The following is a 19380-nucleotide window of genomic DNA, read 5'->3' as shown; positions in this document are numbered from 1 at the left end:
TGTCAAGAAAAAAAAGAATGTCAGATGCTAGGAAGAAAAGCAGGGGAAGCAGTTAGAGATTGAAGCTGTTGTAGGAGCTGTTGTAGCTAGGATGGCTAGGATGGCAACAATTGAGCAGATAAATGAGTGAAGTAAGGGAGTGAGCCACAAGGCTATCTGGAGGAAGGTCATCCCATGCAAAGGGAACATCATGTGCAATGACCATGAGACAAGAGAGAGCTTGCCTAAGACCTTGTTTGGCATGTTGAAGAGACAGCGAGGGGGCTAGTGAGGCTGGAATAAAGAGAGCCAGAGAGTGGTAGAGGAGGATGACAGAGAGGCAGTCTGGAGCCAGATATCTAGGACCTTGTTAGCCATGAAACAGATGGTGTGAAGGAAACCCACCTGAGGGTTTAAGGCAGGTGAAGATTATGGATCCGTAATGCCTTGGAAAGATCACCTGACTGCTGTGCTGAGAATAGCTTTTGGAGAAGGGAGAGTGGAAACAGGGAGATCAGTTAGGCTATTGCAATGGTCTAGGTGAAAGGAGGTCATAGAGCTTTTACGAGTGACTGAATTCAAGATTTGGTGATTACTGGATATGAGACATTATAATAGAAGTAGAGAGGAGGGGAGGAAAACTGCAAGGCTTGTGGACTGGGCAGCTGGAGAACGGAGCTGCTATTTCCAGTACGGGGAACACTGTGACAGAAGAAGGTATAGGGGGCTGTGGAGGGAGAATTTGGATGTAGACACAATCAGTGTGAGATGTCACAAGCACTTGCAGTTCAGTATGATGTTGGGCTTAGAGATGTGAAATGAGTATCACAAGTAGGAACGGATGAGATCACCTAGGAATGAGCCACAGAACAGAAGAGGCCACAGGCCTGAGCCTTGAGATTTGCAAATTTCAGTTGCCAGGAAAAGGAGGAATCTTAGTATCCACAGTATTGAAAAACAATAAATGACCATCAGAATTTGATTTGATTTAGGTGGCTGATTTTTTCATTTTTAATGGATTCTTCCATGCCAACACAGTCATTTATATTCTCAAAGCACTTTTCAAATTTTATTATTGCACTAAACAGATTGAGTCATATCTATTTACGTATTTATTGTTGATGCTCTCTTCTAGACTATAAATTTTCTATGTCTTCTTACTGTTTATATCCACCAAGCCTGGCACATAACTGAGGATAATAATATTAATCACTAACATTTAGCTAGCCCTTACTATGCACCAGCACTATTCTAAGAACTTTGCATATATCAACTTATTTAGTCCCTACAACAACCTCATGAGGTAGGTACTATTATTATTCCCATTTCACAAATGAGTGAACTGAAAATCAAAGAGTCATTTGCTCAAAGTCACCCAGATAGTAGATGGTAGCGTTGGGCTAAATAAACATTTGATAAAACAAATAAATTCTTGTTAAAGAATGAATGAATAAGCCAGACATGGTGGGTCACACCTGTAATTACAGCACTTTGGGAAAGCTGAGGCAGGTGGATAGCTTGAGCAAAGGAGTTCAAGACCAGCCTGGGCAACAAGGCAAAACCCCATCTCTACAAAAAATACAAAAATTAGCCAGGCATGGTGGTCTGCACCTGTATTTCCAGCTACTAGGGAGGCTGAGGTGGGAGGATCACCTGAGCCATGGGTGGTCAAGGTTGCGGTGAGCCAAAATCAGGCCACTGCACTCCAGCCTGGGCAACAGAGTGAGACCTTGTCTTAACAACAATGCAACAAAAACAAAAGAATGAATAGAAGCTTTCCGAGAGTTCCAATAACCAAGTTCTCCTACTGAACCCTAAATTGGTCTGATTTACAAGAATACTGCATGTATAGTTAAAATCCAACCTTTAGATAGCATAACCAAAGGCAGTTCCTCATTTCATGAGGTACTTTTTTTTGCTACTTTTATTTTTTAAGATATATACATACAATAAAATGTGCAGAACTTAAGTGTATGGTTTGATGTGTTTTGACAAAATTATACACTTTTTAACTACCACCACTGTCAAGATATAGATCATTTCTGCCACTCCAGAGAATACCTTCGTACTTCCTACGAGTCATACTACCTCCAACCAAAAGGCAAACACAGAGACATTGTTTTGAGTTTTATCTGCCTATTCTGTAGGTTAATATAGATGACATCATACAGCATATACCTTTTATTCTGACTTATTTTACTTAGCATAATGTTTTTGAGATTTATCCATGTTGTTGAGTGCATTAATAGTTTATTCCTTTATATTGTTGAATACTATTCTATTGTGTGACTGCAGCAATATTTAAAAAAAAAAAAATCCTTCCTCCTGTTAATGAATATTTAGTTTGTTTCCAGTTTGGGGTTCTTACAAGCAAAACTATTAACTTAGGAGTAGAGTGGTTGTATCATATGATAGGTGTCTAGTCAACTTTAGAAGGCTATCAAACAGTTTTCCATAGTGGTTGTACCATTTTATAGTCCCACCTGCAATGAATGAGAGTTCCAGTTGGTTCCACACCCTTGTCAAGCCCTTGATGTGGTCAGTCTTTCTAGTGTCCTTTGCCTTTCAAAAGGTTTATACAGTTTTCAAGATAAAGACCCAAATCTTGGCCGGGCACGGTGGCTCATGCCTGTAATCCCAGCACATTGGGAGGCAGAGGTGGGTGGATCACGAGGTCAGGAGATCGAGACCATCCTGGCTAACACAGTGAAACCCCGTCTCTACTAAAAATACAAAAAATTAGCTGGGCGTGGTGGCGGGAGCCTGTAGTCCCAGCTATTTGGGAGGCTGAGGCAGGAGAATGGCATGAACCTGGGAGGCAGAGCTTGCAGTGAGCCGAGATCCACTGCACTCCAGCCTGGGTGACAGAGTGAGACTCTGTCTCAAAAAAAAAAAGGTTCAAATCTTTGCTTAGTACACAGGATCTTTACTGACTTTGGACTCACCATTCCCTTTTAATCTCACCTCTGAATTTCTACACAAGAACCCTTGGAACTAGTCATGAAATCTGTTCTTTGAATTCACCATCTTTACACTCATTGAGTCTTTTAAGGAGTCCCTCCACCCCTCCACCTCCTCCTCTCTCCTCATGTCTCCGCCTGTGCCTCTCCACCAGCTTCCCTTACTTCCTCAACTTCCAGTAGGATAGTGAGGCTCCTCTTTTATGCTTCCATAATTTGGGTAAGAGCACAAGCTTGTATCACGCAGACCACGTTTGGCCCAGCCTCTCACACTTAACTCCTGTGCCACCAAGAGAAGCCACTGATTTTTTTGTTCTCAATTTCCTCATTTGTAACAGGCTGGTCATTAAACCTTTCTAGCAAAGTGGTTGTATAGACAAAATATACTAATGTATGCAAAGTGTTCATCACCCTTTTGGGTATACAGAAGGGTCCATCTAAAGGCAGGTTTTCCATAAGGGATTGCTTGTTTGGTATAAAGGGAGGCACATTCATCTTTCAAATGTTTATTGAGCTTATAATAAAAAACAAGAGTTAATATGGACTGTGTGTCTGCTGTCAGGCACTGTGCTCAATACAGGCAGCAGCTTCTTTCACCCTCACCATCACTGTCTGAGGCAGGTCATGGTGTCATCTCCATCTTACCAACAAAGACAAGGAGATGTAGAGAGGTGAGGCCATTTGCCCAAGGTCACATGGCTAGAACTTGACAGATCAAGATTTGGCTAGGTCTGTGTCACTGCAGAGCCTTCTCTCATGTACTCCACATTCCACACTCCATTGTTTCCAAAATATTCTGACGCTAGGCTAAGTCCTCCTCTAAATGCTGGGGATGTGAGGAAGAGTAAGACCGCCCCCACTGCGGAAGACAAACCCATAAGCAGATACTTCTTTTTGGTTGTCGTTCAGCTTTTATTTTAAGTCCCAGGTACATGTGTGGGATGTGCAGGTTTGTTACATAGGTAAACGTGTGCCATGGTGGTTTGCTGCACAGATCAACCCATCACCTAGGTATTAAGCCCACATAAGCAAATATTTCTAACCCAATGTGCTAAGTGTAAAGATTGAGTTACAAACCAAGAAGTGGAAGGGGCACAGAAGAGGGACATGTAGCCATGTGAGAGTGGTTCAGATATAATTTCTGGCAGAAAAGAAATGCTCAGTTGGTTTTAAAGGAACACCAGAAGCAGATCAGGAGAAGTTAGTGTTTCCAGGCAGAGAGGACAGCATAAACAGAGGCATGGAGCCTCGTGATAGGTGCTGGGAACAGACAAGCACTTCATGAGTGAGGCAGGGAATTGTCAGAGCCAAGATGGTCTACACAGTTGTGCAGGTTGTGCAGTGCCTGAGGATGTACATCTAAATGGGCATCACCCATCGTACATGTTGCAGATTTGTGTATTTATTCTGTCAGTTTCCTTGAAGATGACACTTAAGCATTTTGCTTTACCAGATATCAGAATGTCACAATTTTCCAGTAGATAAAAGTAAAGTGTTGCAAGTTAACAGGGGCCTATATAAATATGCATGAAAGTATTATTTGGGCTGGGAGCGGTCTGCTCAGAATTTCTTTCTAGGTGAATGTCATTGCAGATAGATAGTGAGAGGGGTGGATTTGTTGGGGGAAAGAGTGGAGTCAGAGAGCAGCTAGGAGACTATTGCAGAAATTCAAGTGAGAGATGAAGGCTTCCACCAGATCAGTGTTGGCTTGGGATGGATTTGAGAAATTCTTAGGCAGGTATTATGTTACAATGGCTAAAGTGGATTAAATCCTAACTTTGTGTAGAGGATTTATAAATACAAAGTGTGCTTTTTTCCATGCAAAATGGTGTGTATAATTCTGGTCACATTTCAAAATGATACAGGGTAAGAAGAAAAAATGGCTTACGTCTTGTCTTCGTTTGAGTTCTCTCAGAAGCATACCCTAGGATAAGGATCCATGTGCAGTAATATTTGGCAGGTGAAGGAAACCCCATTGGGAGAGTAGGGAAGTGGCACAGGAAGGGAAGCCAGCCAATTCATGCTGCGTTATCAAGCAAGTTACTACTATAGGCAACTGGAGCTCAATCCTGCTGGGAACCTCCTGGCAGCCAGCGTGGAACTCAGGCCTCAGTTATCCCACCTGAGGGGCGAGGCAGTACTGGTATTTATTTGGTTGAGGACTGCTCTGGGCACGTGGCGGTGGGCGTTGATTCCTTGGCAGCACAGGTGGAAAAGCAGGCGGGCTCTGGAGGCTGGAAAAATCCCTCAGGCAGACATGCAGGTGCTGTAAGTTTAAAGTCCCCAGTTTGCACTGAAGTGGTAAAGGCACAGGGATGAGGGCGGGTCATCAACTGCATCTGCTGCACATGGAAATTGCTCTGTAAAGTTCTCAAAGGAATCAAATTCATTATGTCACTCGACCCTCCCAATAACCTTGTGAAGTAGAAAAATGTGTGGTTTCCAACTAAGGCTGTGTATCTCTTATGAATGGTCCGTTCCTCCTCCTCCTTCCACAGCTGCTGTTCCAAATAGACCTATCTCTTGTCACAGCCTTTCTCCTTTCTCTCATTACTGATTTGTTTAGATTCCTGTCCTGATCTAGATTGTGAGCAGTTGCATTTAGAAATTTTTTTGTTACTCACCTTTGTTTTCCAGTGCCTTGCAAAAGGTAGGTGCTTAGAAAAACGTGACTGTGAATGAACAACTGAGTGATTATTATCATCACCACCACTTTAACTTTTTTTTTTTTTTTTTTTTTTTTTTTAAGCTTAGGACTGAGAGTGCTAAGCAACGTATCCAAAGTTACCCACCCGATTAGTGGTGTCAGGGCTTGAACTCAGCTCTTCCACCTTCTTCTCGAAAGCATGCCTCATCTCTGTTGGGGATTCATAAACCCCACCGGCATATTAAATGTGGCGTATTTGAGGATAGACCAATAACTATGAAGGGAGACCAGGACACTTCAGAAAGGGGAGCTGCTTTTCACATTGGGAATAGATATTGTATTTTATTATTTATAGTGTCTCAAAGTGAAATGGGGAAAGATAAATAGGGGCAAATGCTGTGACTCCCTCTGAAAGAAAACAGATATTTCCTCCAAATATTAAAGATAAGGGACCATCCCTGCAGGACCCAATGTGACAATCTGAAGCTGAATGAGAAGCTGTGCTGTAAACTCCCTGCGCTCCTGGCTAAACCAGGAAGTCAAGGGTGATGACGGCACACATTGAGGAAGGCGGGCTCTTTTGTGCTTTTAGTAGAGCCCGCAACATAAGGGGTAGCAGCTGCAGGAAGGAAAACCAGTTCGAGTTTTCAAAATGAATTTAAACATGCATTCTTGAGTGGCCTTGCAATATTTCTGCCAATGTAAAAGGCATGATTGATCTACATGAGTTTTTCTGCCTCTTTTCACACGTTAATTTATATCATGCTGGTGTCTTCTTTTGTTTGGAAATGTTGCATATGCCATTTAAAATAGTGGATTTTATTTAAGCAGCATTGAAATGTCAAACTTTAAAAAGTCAACATTCATTTAAAGAGTCAATTTGAACCTTGCCTCCTCATCAAAACATCTAAATTTGTGATTTTCAAATGTCTTTTTGTCTGTGGTGCCTCCATTTGACCTCTGTGTAAGATTATGGGTACAGGCTTCACTGTTGACTAGGTCTGTGTTTCAATCCTAGCCCTGCCACTTATAGACTGTGACCTTGAAAAAGATACTAAATCTCTCTAAACGCCAGTTGTCTCATCTATGCTAGGGAGAAGGCAATAGTTCCTCAGAGGGACCATTTTAAGGATTAAATGAGACAGTGAGAAGAGTTTCTAAAATGAATACGGTATAGCGTTTTCCAGATACTTCCTCCTCATAACAGTTCTTTCAGGTAGGTATTGTTATTATCCCCCATTTACAGATAAGAAAACTGAGTCACAGATCAGCATTTTGCCCAAGGTCACATAGTTACTAAAGCCCAGGGTCACACAGTTACTAAGCGGCAGTGTCAGAATTTGGACCTTGGCACATAATTAACTTAAAACAAATCTTATTAATTATTATTGTAAAACTCTGACCTGGAGGCTCATGACATGAATTTAAATCGAAGCTGCTGTGGTTGACATCGGATTAGGAAGCCCAGATCTTTTCCTCCCCCATGAGACGGCCACCGAGGCACTTCCTTGGAAAGCAAGCATAGCTTGGAAACAACAAGACTTCCTAATGCTGGGAGAGAAAATGCAAACATTAATAAAAAGAGGTGAAAACAGGCTGATGGATCCCTGTATGTTATGTTCTGTTTGTAGTGTCTTATGGATACTTCAGAAGTAACTACGTCTCCTTTTGTTCCACAAACAGACAGCTGTCTCTCTTAAGATGACAAAGAGCCATGACAGCAGTTTTTTGGGGGACCCATTTTTATAAGATCCACACATAAGTATGTCAGTGGCACAACCAGATGTTTTTGCATCAAAGGTTGTGCTTAAATGACAATTTAAACTGTTTGAAAAATGTTAATTCATTGGTTCATCCATTCATTCATTCAACAAATATTGAGAGTACAAATAATGAATCAGACACAATTCTAGTGTGGGCTGAAGATATTGAAGCAGAAACCCAGCTATATACCCTTACACCTCCACCCTCTATGTCACCTTGGCACTTGCAAGTCCCTCCAACACCCACCCTGCCTACTTATTTCCTTCTGTGTGCAGTTTGGATGACTACTTCTTTGTTGCACCCTCTCAACCCAGATACTGGCACCTTTTCCTATGTATCCTTATATGTTCGGTGGTGTTTCTGTTTTCTCTTCCAGTAGAAGCATATGCATCGTTTCATTCACTATTTTCAGTCCTGCCCTCCCACTGCCTTCCAACCAGGACTAACTTACCATGTGAATTTATTTCTCTTTTCACACCAGGTAGAAGGATAGGAGCTCATTTAACATGGTGTCTTTGAAGGGAGAGGGCTGCCACAGCACTGAATTTGCTAGATTATCATGAGGCTTAACCTTAATAACTCATTTAATACCTGGTACAGGCCCTGGCACATAGTAGGCCCTCAGTTACATGTGATTTCCCCTCTTTAGCAACATGGTAGCTGTTGCTAAATGAAATACTGTGAGATCATTTACAATTTATGTATTGTTATACATCTAGGGCTTAAATATATGGAAGCCATTTCTTCCTTTTGTAAGTTATCATCAAATAGAATTTATGAACCCTCAGATTCATGGGGTTGGGATGAAGAGTTTAAAATGAAAGCAATAAAGCCACAGTCTGTACTTTTGCTCTGAACTTCTTTCACACACATTTTTGCAGCTAATAATAATATTTTCCAGTTGTAAATCCTATTTCTGACTTGGACATTTGCTACCATGGTTGGAGTTGTTTTACACTTATATTAACTGGTTATATGTATCAATGAGTTGAGTTCTAATTTTTCATGCATAAATTTGGTGCCTGGATTTATAAGCATTGTTACGTGGAAAGGGCGGCTGAAAAGTGAGATTTGAATAGAAGCGACTTGACATGCCATGGTTTTTAGGAATAATTAATTAATTAATCTATTAAGCATTTATTGAGAGCCTGTGCTGTGACCGGCAGTAGGCTAGGTGCTGATAGTACAAACATGGAAGTGTTTCTCAGAAAGTTCATAGGCCATCAGCAGAGACAGTTCCATAAAGAAATGCTGTGTGGCATATGGAAAGTACAACAGCAGTATCTTTATGGTACGGTGGTAACAAAAAAGCAGGAGCAATCAACTCATCATATCTTAAAATAAAGTTTTTGTTATTATTTAGGTATGATGAGGCCAACAGATCAGGAGAAGAATAGATAGAAAAAATAGTTACACTCTGAAACTTCAAGAGGAGAGGGTACAATGTGCTATGAGAGGCCATGTGGGGAAGCACTAAGATCGATCAGGAGGTGGGGGGGAGGAGGATGGAAGGGGCAATGTGGGCAACAGCCTTTCTTGTGACTAGACAAAGCAGAGTGAGCAGATTTAGGATTGGCTAGTTTGAATAATTTCAGCAGTCTCTGGCATAAGGGCTGTTCCTAGTTGTCTGGTACCTGGCCCTGGGGTGATTCCGGCAGGTAGATGAGAGCTGATAAAGAAGGCGTTGGGGGTACATGCTCTGGATTGGTAGTTTGCATATCAAAGGCATGCTCCCAGGCTAGTTGTTTGCTCTCTCTAGGAATTAGCTAACCCTTGAAGGGGCAATCCCTCCAGGGAGACAGCAAGGCCTAAAATGTCAAAGTGTCAAAATAAAATAAAAAAAACATGGTTAATACAACTATATGGGGCCAGAGCAGAGGCCTAAACCAGAAATAAAAGAACTTTCTGGGCAGAATGTTCATCTTACACAAATGCCCAGGTACATGGAAGAATTTGTTTGTGTTTCAATATATTTGGAACCTGTAGTGAGGATACAACAGGAGCAGTAAGACTGGAGTGATGGTGTAGCGGTGGTGGTGTAGGCAGGGATCAATTCATGAAATTCACCTGGCTAAGGAATTTGGACATTATTTTAAAGTGAGTGGGGAATTGCTTAAGGGTTTTACATAGGAGGTTGACGATGATTTCAGTTTACTTCTGTTTGGTGAAAACCTATGTTACTAAATCTATGCTACTTAAAAATTAATGAGGTTTCACATTTCATATTTGTAAGATAAACAACATGATAAGTTTAGCACTTTCAATGGTTATGTAAAAAATGTTTACTCTTTCTCTTCTAGGGTTATAAATCCTTAGTGTTTTTCCTGCACCCACAAAGCAGGCAGGAAGTATAGCAGAGAGTACACAGTGATAAAGCAGTAGAGGACCAGTGTCTTGATTATTGCATTGGTTGAGTCACCTAATTTCTCCAAAGAGGCCCAGTGGTTAAGATCATCCACTGGACCCAGACAGCAATATGAATCCTGTCTCTACCACTCACTATGTGACCTTGGGCAAGTTTTATTTAACTTATGTCTTAATTGCCTCATATGTAAAGTGGAAATAATAAGAATACCTATATCATAGTATTGATAAGAAGATTTGGATTTGTTTTCCCCACCCATCATGCCTCTGCTGGCACCAACTCTGGGCATACCAATGCCATATGCAGTATTATGGTGGTCTATACAATGTTGGGCTAAAGAATGCAGATCATAGCAGAACAAAGGGCAATGGGATGATGCTCCTGGAAATCACTGGTACCACTGTGTGCCTCAACACCCACGAGCAGCTACTCTTCCACAGCGGAGGAATGCAATATTGAAGACTATTGTTGTTGGTTGATGCCAACACCCTGTAAAGCCGGTTTGCTCTTCTAGATGTTGCTACAAATCAGAGATTGATAAATATTGTTTTCCTACTACTACTCTTCATGAGTAAGATGTGGACTTTTGGGAACCGACAGCTAGAAGGGAGTGGTGTTTTGCATTATTGCATCTAAGGACCTCCTAGCAATATTTGTGCTGCTTGTCCTTTTGACTCTGGGTTCTATTTCTACCAGGAGACATAATAATTATTCCCTTAAATTGGAGGCTGCCAGTGCCCCCTTGGCCTTTCTGGTTCTTTATGCCATGAGGCTATCACACAAAAAGAAGTTGTATTTCAGCTAGGCTGGTTGAACTTGAGTAGCAAGGCACAATAGAGTTGCTATTATATAGTGAGAATAGAGAGAAGAAAGTATGGAAATGGTAGACTCTGCATGGACTCTTAACAGAAGACTGTTACAACCCCTCATAGGCAGATCCACCAAGGGCTCAAATTCCTAATTAATGAAAATCTGCGTTAATTAACTGGACAGAGAACCCCAATGACTGAATTGATGATTCAAAGTAAGAGAACATAGAATGTGTAGCTTTGACCTGTATTCCCTTCCTTGCTATTCTGCAGAGATGATAGATAGGTAGATAGACATATATGGATAGATAGATATGCATATGTCTATCTATATATATATCTGACTATATATAGACATATGCATATATACACAGATGTATATATATCTGTGCACATACAAATGTGCACATATACGCATAAGTCTATATATTTCTGTATATATATGCATATGTGTATATATATCTGTGTATGTATGCATGTGTCTTTATGTACATACAGACACACACACACACACACACATACATTAAAGCACCATAACATGAAAAGTGGAGCCCAAAACTTAAAAAAAAAGTTATGTTATTATGAGATTGGTGAAAAAATAGTATTTATTACTTGGTGCTCTGGTTTGAATGTTTGTCCCCTCCCAAACACATATTGAAATATACTTGCTACTGTAACAGTATTAAGATGTAGGACCTTTAAGGGGCAATTAGTTCATGAGGCTTCCACCCCAATAGATGGGCATGGAGCTACTATGACAGGATGAATTCATTCTCCTCTTGTTCTCTCTTGCCCTTCTGCTTCCTGCCATAGGATGATGCAGCAAGAAGGGCCTTACCATATGCCAGCCCCTAGATCTTGGAATTTACTGCCTTCAGAGCTGTGAGCCAATATATTTCTGCTCATAAGTTATCCAGTCTTGGTTATTTTGTTAGAGTAGCAAAAATGAACTAAAACAGTTGGTCTTTCAGTCATTATGAAACAAAATATCCTAAATTATTAGTTGTGTGGGAAATACACCAATAATTACCAACAAAATATGTCCTATAAGCTGAACTAAGAAAGTCTTAAATGATTATAAGGCAGTCATTCTCTAACTTGACCTTTCCCCTTGCCCCTCTCAAGAAGATAAGAATTTTTGTTTGGCCCAATTTTAGAATAGGAGCTGGAGGGGGGACAGAAGTCAATAAAAAAAATCATATTATATAACATTGGTGTATTCTTCACTTTGGGGTGAGAGAGTGAGTACATTTTTGGTTTGATATGCTTTTATTTTACCTGATAAAGATACTGCTTGAACTAAGTTTTAAACATTTTGGAGGTAAGTTTTGTTAGTTTTCTTGCTGCCCAGAATCTATTCTCTTGGTTTTCTTTGGGGCATTAGTTCTTTCACATTTGTGTCAGCATTCTTAATCAAAGGGCCCTGCTCTCCTCTAGCCAATGAGTGGGCAGACATGCCCTAGGCCAATCACACTTTCCCTCGCCAGGATTTAAGATCTTGAGCAGAGTGATGCACAGATGGAAACAAAGACTAGTAGAAGTGGACTCATCCCCATGGTGGCAGTACTCATGTTTCACTTTTTTCCAATAGGATCTCTGGAGCTGACCTGGTTCCTGCCCCTTCTGAGCCTGGTTCTTCTGATATTCATTCAATCTTGGGAACCATCTTATAGCCTTCCAAAAAAATTTATTTTGTCTTGTGTTTATCAGAGATTTGGCATCTAACAATCCTAAGTACATCAGAATGGAAAAGCTTTTAAGGCAAGCAGGAAGAGGAGGCATAAGTTCTCCTGACGTAGGGAAGACACGAGTAAAGTGATGACTGTCTCAAACAGCATGATGAGTCTGGATAATTCCAAGTAGATCAGACCAAGGAGTCAGTGCAAAATTAATCCTAAAGGAGTTTTTATCCTTGTGTGGTAATTCCCAGTATGTGAGATATAAATCCAAAGGGTATTGGACAGTCTAAAAAACAAAGTTTCTAAGAATCCTTATATGGTCAAACTTCATCTGTAGATTGAATGAAAATCCATGGAACTACTTTCATGTACTACTCTGTGAAAAAATTTGAAGTACAAGAAGTCTTTCCATTCAAATGGTAGGGAACCATTTAATCTAACTCAGCAGTTCTCAACTGTAAAATGGTTAACATGCTTGTCTATCATGGCACAATTTGATACTAATATTAGTTGAAATGCCAAGGTTTATAGGTGCATTGTTTCTTTTATGAATTAAAGCATATTCTAGGCTGACTTTTCTTTAATCTATCTTATCTATCTGCATTCTGATTTGTTTCCTTGAACGGAAGACAATGGAGTAGAATTTTAACTGTGGCTCCAATAATTGCACACAAATCACCGTCTATCCTATCTCAGTCACAGAGCATGATGAGCCACCAGTACTGCTGTGACACTGATGATTGTAGTGATAATGCATTGTTTTGGTGTTTGTGAGTTGCAGTTTCATTGTCACTTCATGTTTGTTTTTCATTTTATCCATGGGTACATTTTAAAATTATTAAAAAATTCAAACATACAAAAGCTAACAGAACAGTAAAAAAAATTTTCAAAATCCCTTTATTCAGATTTCCCAATTGTTAACATTTTACACTTTACCATATTTACCCAATCTTTTCTCATAAGTGATATATATATATACATACACACACACCCCCCATGTAGATACGTGTTATATATATATAGTGTATATGGTATACATGTATATATGGTATATATGATATCTCACATATATATACACATATATGAAACACCATCTATGTGTATATATAGATATACATATATATGGCATCATATGTGTGTGTATATACATGAGATACCATATATGCCATATACACATATATACCATATACACCATACCACATAGATAAATATATGATGTATATATGTATATACATATAGACTATATGTACACAGACACCATATATACACACCATATATGTACAGAATATGAGTATATGCACGATATATACACACACCATATATATGTATACCATATATTTATATATACCATATATACACACACAACATATATACATATATACCATATATATACCATATGTATATCATATATTTATATTGATATATATGATATATTTATATATCATATATATCTATATAAACATATAGACATATAGTTTATATACCAAATATATATGCCATATGTGTACCATATATACTATATATGGTATATATGTTGTATATATGTATACCATATATAGATGGTATACATATATGCACCATATATATGGTATATGAGGATGGTATATATGGTGCACATATATGATATATATGGCATATATAGAACATATACAGACATACATACACATATATACACATATGGTATATATATGGTATATATGTATATATATATGGTGTGTTTATACCATATGGTGTATATCTATAAATATATCTATATATGGTGTATATATAAATATATGTGTATATATGGTTTATATATGCATACACACACGCAAACATACCATATATATATATATATATGTGGAATTTTTCAGTCAACAGCAGACGAATACACATTCTTCTAAAACACAGAAGAAATATTCTCCAAGATAAACTACATGTTAGGTCACAAAAGAAGTCTTAAAAAATTCAGGAAGCTTGAAATCATTCCAAGTATTATTTTCAACCACATTGAAATGAAACCAGAAATCTACAACAGTAGGAAAATAAGAGCATTCATAAATATGTGGCAACTAAATAACACACTCTTGAACAATCATTGAATCAAAGAGAAAATCAAAAAAGAATATTAAAATATCTTAAGAGGAACAAAAATGAAACGCAATACACCAAAAGTTATGCAGTGCAGCATAAGTAGTACTAAGATGGAAATTTATAACATTAAATCCTTATATTAAAACAGAAGAAAGATTGCAAATAAACAACTTAACTTTATACCTCAATGACCTAGAAAAGAAAGAACAAACTGAGCCCTAAGTTAGCGGAAGAAAGAAAATCATAAAGATTAGTGCAGAAATAAATAAAATAGAAAGTAGAAAACAATAAAAAATCTACAAACCAAGATTTTTTTTGTAGAAATAAACAAAATCAACAATCTCTTAGCTAGACTAAGAAAGAGAAGACTGATACATAGAATCAGAGATGATAGAGGAGACTTTACAACAGATGCCTCAGAAATAAAAAAGAAACATAGAGGACTATTATGAACAATTATATGCCAACAAATTGGATAACCTAGAAGAAAAGGATAAATTTCTAGAAACATACATTCTAACAAAACTCAATCAAGAAGAAATAGAAAGTCTGAACAGACCAATAACAAATAAGGAGACTGAATTAGGAAACAAAAATCTTCCAACAAAAAAAAAAAGCGTAGGACCAGATGGCTTTATGAGTGAATTCTCCTAAACATAAAAGAATTAATAGCGATTTTTCTTCAACTTTTCATAAAAATAGAAGAGGGAATACTTTCAAACTCATTTTATGAGACTAGCATCACTTATACTAAAGGCAGACGAAGACACCAGAAGAAAACTTACTGATGAACATAGATGTAAATATCCTCAATAAAACACTAGCAAACCAAATTAAATAGCACATTAAAAGGATTATACATCATGGCCAAGGAGGATTCATCCCTGGGATGCAGGGATGGTTCAATATGCATGAATAAATCAATGTGACACACCACATTAACAAAATGAAAGAAAAAAAAACTTGATTATCTCAATAGACACAGAAAACGTATTTGACAAAGTGTGACATCTATTAATAAGTAAAACTCTCAACAAAATAGAAATAACTTATTTCAACAGAAGAAAGGCCATATATGAAAAGCCCATGGCTAACATTATCAATGAAGGAAAATTGAAAGATTTCCCTCTAATATCCAGTACAAGGCAGGGATTCCCACTCTCACCACTTACATTCAACAAAGCAGCACTGGATGTTCTAGCTAGTGCAATTAGACCAAATAAATGGAAATAAACAGCTTAAAATAGAAAAATAGAAAAATCTCTGAACCAGAAAGGAAGAAGTTACATTGTATAATAGTTTATTTCAAGTTGAAAGGAACAAGAAAAATTCTGTTTGCAGATGACATGATTGTATATGAAGAAAATATTAAAGACTCAACAAAAAACTGTTAGATAATAAACAAATTCCATAAAGTTGCAGGATACAACAATTAAAATATGCAATTAATTTAGTTTTATACACTAACAATGAAATATTTGAAAAGAAAATTAAGAAAGAAATTCTGTTCACAATAGCAATAAAAATTAAAATACTTAGGAATAAATTTAACCTGAGAGTTGAATGATTTGTATACTGAAAGTACAAAACATTAGTGAAGAAAATTAAAGAAGACACGGATAAATGGAAAGACATCCAAGTTCATGGATTAAGAAAGAATATTGTTAAAATGTTCATACGACCCAAAGTGATCTACAGATTCTATGTAATTCCTATCAAAATCCCAATGGCTATCTTTAAATACATAGAAAAAAATTCTAAAATTCATATAGACCCCAAAATGACCATGAATAGACAAAGTAATATTGAACAAGAAGAATAAAGCTGAAAGCATCACTCTCCCTGATTTTAAAACATATTACGAAGCTACATTAATCAAAATGGCATGATACTGGCATTATAAAAAAAGACATATGAACCAAATGGAACAGAATACAGATCCCCAAAATAAATCCATGCCTTTAAAGTCACTTGATCTTTGACAGAAGTGCCAAGAACACACACTAGGGAAGGGAAGAGCACACACTAGTCTCTTCAATGAATGATGTTGGGAAAACTGGATATCCACATGCAGAATGAAATTGGACCCTTATCATACCATATACAAAAATCAACTCAAAATGGATTAAAGGCTCAAACATAAGGCCTGAAACTATAAACGACTAAAAGAAAACATAGGGAAAAAGCTTCTTGACAATGGTGTGGGCAATGATTTTTTTGGATATGACACCAAAAGTACAGGCAACAAAAGCAAAAATAGACAAATGAGATTACACCAAACTAAAAAGCCTATTATCGTCAGCAAAGAAAACTATCAGCAGAATGAAAAGGCAATATGGGAAGGGGAGAAAATATTTACAAACCATACATCTGATAAGGGGTTAAAATCCAAAGTATATAAGGAATTAAAAAACTCAATAGCAAAAAAACCCAAGACAAAACAAAACAAAAAACAGATTACAAAATGGGCTAAGGATCTGAATAGATAATTTCTCAAAGACATGTAAATGGCCAACAGGTATATGAAAAAGTACTCAACATCTCTGATCATCATCAAAACCACAATGAGATATCACCTCACATTTGCTGAAATGGCAAACGATAAGTGTTGGCAGGAATGTGGAGAAAAGGGAACCCTTATTTGCTGTTGATAGGAGTGTAAATTGGTTTAGCCATTATGGAAAACTGTATGGTGGTTCCTCCAAAAATTAAAAAAAGAACTACCATATGATCTAGAAATTCCACTTCTAGGTGTATAGCCAAAGTAAATGAAATCATTATCTCAATGATACTGAGTGGAAATGGAGATGTCTGCACTTCCATGTTTATTACAGCATTATTCACAATAGTTGACATATGGAAACAACCTTAGTATCTATAGAAAGATGAATGAATAAAAAGAGTGGAGCATATATATATATATATATATATTTACATATAAATATTTAGCCTTTAAAAAGGTATCATTCATGTATGCATACATATACATACATACATGAATATTTATCTATATATTCATTAAAAACCATAAGTTCACACTGATATCTCCCATTCGACTCTAACACCTTAGAGTTCTTTCTAGTCTTCCCCCTTTCTATATTTGTAATCCTTTCTTTGACAGTAGGAAACTCATTTCCATTATTTGCAACACACTTACTTATTTGTTCAATCCTCCTGCACCAACCTTTAGGTCATGCAGCTGTCTCTTTGGTCCTCAGCCTTGCTGCTGCCTCTCTAGCCTTGTTGCTGCCTCTCTAGCCTTGTTGCACTTCCTGGTCTCACTGCCCCCTCCACAGCACCACTGCCTCCCTGGGCCTCCCACCCTGCAGCCAGCCCTCCTTGGTCCTGCTGCCTTTCAGCTCACCCCTTTCCTGGTGCCAGCTAGGCCATGATTTCCAAGGAAAAGGGAAGGGAGAGGGAGGAGAAAGAAAAGAAAGAGGAAGCGCTTCTTTCTTAAAAGTTAAGAGGTCAAGCATAGACTTGGGCTTTGGGGAAAATGATAGATTGCATATTTTTGAAAAGATCTCTCCCTGACAAACATCTTAATGATGGGTAAATTAACATCAAACAAACAAAAAAGTTATAAATACATTACTAAATGTGCAAAAAGTAAGGGGATTGTCCCAAGACCAGTAAACCCCAACAACATAATAAATGAAGGAATACTAAAATTAAATCGTTAGAAGCTGAAACCAGAGGGATCCAGGGGCACAGCAACCTGGGGATGTCCTGCGTGGGGGAGGGGAAAGAAATACAGTTACCCTTAAAATAGAACTTAGGAGATTAATGACACATACAGGGATGAGGAATACTAAACTGAGACCTCTGCAATGCAGGCAGCTGAATGGGTCACTCCCACATTCACTGGGGACACTGTAAGTGTGCACACTCTCACTGAAAGAGTAGGCTAGAAATTGACACTGAAACTGGCCTGTCTCTGCCAGGTGGAAAAACAGAGCTATCTCCTAGGAATTTGCTACCATTGACCTACTTTCATGTGGTGTTTGGAATTTAAATTTATATGACCTCTGTGGCCAGTGAAATAGCTAACAGATGAAATTCAACAGGTTCTGGCATCCAGAACTTTTTCAGATCTTCTTTGGAGAAAACCAGACCTTATATGAGCTCGTGGTTTTAAGCAACTCAGTCTTAGCAAACATATGTTTGAAAATCAACAGAAACAATCAAAGATATGAGCCCTATGAGCTTCAGATATTTGGGTTATCAGAGACATAATATAATACACCCATTACAGGCTGAATTATGTGTCTCTCCCCCAAATTCATATGTTGAAATCCTGAGCCCTGATATCTCAGTATGTGACTACATTTAGAGATAGGGTCTTTAAAGAGGTAATTAAGTTGGAAGGAGGTCATTAGAGTGAACTGTAATCCAATATGACTAGTGTCCTCATAAGAAGAGAAGATTTGAACACAGTCTTGCACAGAGGGGAGATGATGTGAAGACACAGGCAGAAGACAGCCATCTACAAGGCAATGAGAGAGGCCTGTGATAGATCCCACTCACAGCCCTCAGAGGGAATCAACCCCGCAGACACTTTGATCTTGGACGTCTAACCTCCAGAACTGCTAGACAATAAATTTCTGATGTTTAAGCCACCCAGCCTATGGTACTTTGTTACGGCAGTCCTGGAAAACCGGTACAATAATTATGTATGAAATGTCAAAGAAATGAAAAGAAAAGAAAGCAAAGAACAAGAGACTATCAAAAACAATCAGATATATTTAGGAAAAAAAATATAATCAGTGAAATTATGAATTGCTAAAAGCATCTAGAACTCTTATACACTGATGGTAATGTTACTGGCACTGCACTCTGGGTTCTTATAATCTCCAGGAGAGAAAATCAAGAGAGATCACCAGATATAGTAACAAAGAGAAAGTGAAAGTTTTTTGAGTTTGTGCACAAGAAAGCGAGCACAATGAAAGGAAAATGGCGGGCTGCTCCCCATGGTAGTATATGGGTTCGTTTTATAGGACATTTCCATAGGGAAGGGTTTCATAAGGGCGTGTAGAGGAGGGGTTTCTTTAACGCATGCGCAGTGGCTTTACATCGTTCTTCATGTATTGTATGCAACCTTAGC

The sequence above is a fragment of the Symphalangus syndactylus genome, chromosome 12 (assembly GCF_028878055.3).
Source record: "Symphalangus syndactylus isolate Jambi chromosome 12, NHGRI_mSymSyn1-v2.1_pri, whole genome shotgun sequence".
Classification (NCBI taxonomy): domain Eukaryota; kingdom Metazoa; phylum Chordata; class Mammalia; order Primates; family Hylobatidae; genus Symphalangus; species Symphalangus syndactylus.
This window is presented reverse-complemented; position numbering follows the sequence as displayed.